This window comes from Cucurbita moschata, unplaced genomic scaffold (genome assembly GCF_002738365.1).
Source record: "Cucurbita moschata cultivar Rifu unplaced genomic scaffold, Cmos_1.0 Cmo_Scf00663, whole genome shotgun sequence".
Classification (NCBI taxonomy): Eukaryota; Viridiplantae; Streptophyta; class Magnoliopsida; order Cucurbitales; family Cucurbitaceae; genus Cucurbita; species Cucurbita moschata.
In genome coordinates, this window is record NW_019269179.1 from 1836 (window position 1) to 3334 (window position 1499).

The window sequence follows — 1499 nt, forward strand, 5'->3', positions numbered from 1 at the left end:
TTTTGCTTATTATTTATATTGTGTCAAAAGGGAAATTTAAACCCATGCCCTCTTACGAGAACCATAACTTGAGTCTAGCACATTAGACCACTCAGCCATCATAACAACTTTTTAATAGATTCCATATCAGTTGGAGAGGGGAATGAATCATTCCTTATATGGTTGTGGAAACCTCTCTCTAATAGACGCATTTTAAAACAAAGGCTGATGGCGATCCATAACAAGCCAAAAGGGAAGATATCTGCTGGTGGTTGGAGAGGGTAAGGAAATATTTCTTTTAAGGGTGTGGAATAATCTTCCTAGTAGACACATTTTAAAACCGTGAAGCTGATGGTGATACGTAATGCACCAAAGTGGACAATATCCGCTAGCGATGATCTTGAGCTGTTACAAATGGTATCATAACTAGTCACCCGGCAGTGTGCCAGCGAAGACGCTGGTCCCCCAAGGGGGTGGATTGTAAGATCCCAGATCGGTTAGAGAGAAGATGAAACATTTATTATAAGAGTGTGGAAACCTCTCCCTAGTAGACTTCCAACGAGGACACTGGAAAACCTCTCCATAGTAGATGCGTTTATAAATCGTGATGCTGATGGTTATACGTAACGAGCCAAAGCATGCAGTATCTACTAGTAGTTGTCTCAGAAAATTTTAATCAACTAGCTGGAATAGCTTAGTTGGTTAGAGCGTGTGGACCTTAACCACAAGGTCGGAGGTTCAAACCCTCCTTCTAGCGATGGCAATCAAGCATTCCTTACGATTTATTGAGTATCCAACTTTTACCCCCAACAAGGGGAGGTTCAAACCCTCCTTCTATCTAGCGATGACAATCAAGTGTTCCTTACGATATAAACAACCTGATCACTAAATTTTACATGTGAGTTCGGGTGTCCTATGCTCACTGCATAAGATCAGACCATGAAGAAAATCACTCACTTTATAATGTCGTTTACTATTGAAACTTTTTTTTTCATTCGGTGACCTAGGTAACTCGATCTTAATCCTGAGTTTACTATGAACTCCTGTTTATTTGGAATTATTCTTAGATTTACATGAGTGAGAGTTGCTCGAGTTCACCGACTCAATAAGCCTCCCATTCCTGAGTTTACTATGAACTCCTGTTTATTTGGAATTATTCTTAGATTTACATGAGTGAGAGTTGCTCGAGTTCACCGACTCAATAAGCCTCCCATTTAATCGGTAAGACTAGGTGAATAGCTGGGGACATAGGGTGCAAGATAGAATTCACTCCTACCCGCTTTTAGGGATAGTAGAGAGGTCCCCCTGTTAGCTTATATCAGACTAAACCATAGAACAGTGTGACGAGTGAGTTCGAATTCAAATTAGGGAATATGCTCTAAATATATACACTATATTTAATCACATTTTTGTTTTAATTGGAAATTAAAGAAAAACAGAGAATGGGAGATATTTAAATAAGATTTAAATATTTTAATTATGAATAGGGATTCATAATCAATATGTGCTGGAATTGATTC

The 1499-nt window shown here is 38.7% G+C and overlaps 1 non-coding gene across 1 annotated transcript; it reads left to right on the plus strand.

Moving 5' to 3' along the window:
• Positions 1-662: 662 nt before the first annotated feature.
• TRNAK-CUU lies at positions 663-736 on the plus strand. The gene has a single exon. It is a non-coding gene; the product is annotated as a tRNA-Lys (tRNA).
• Positions 737-1499: the final 763 nt, after the last annotated feature.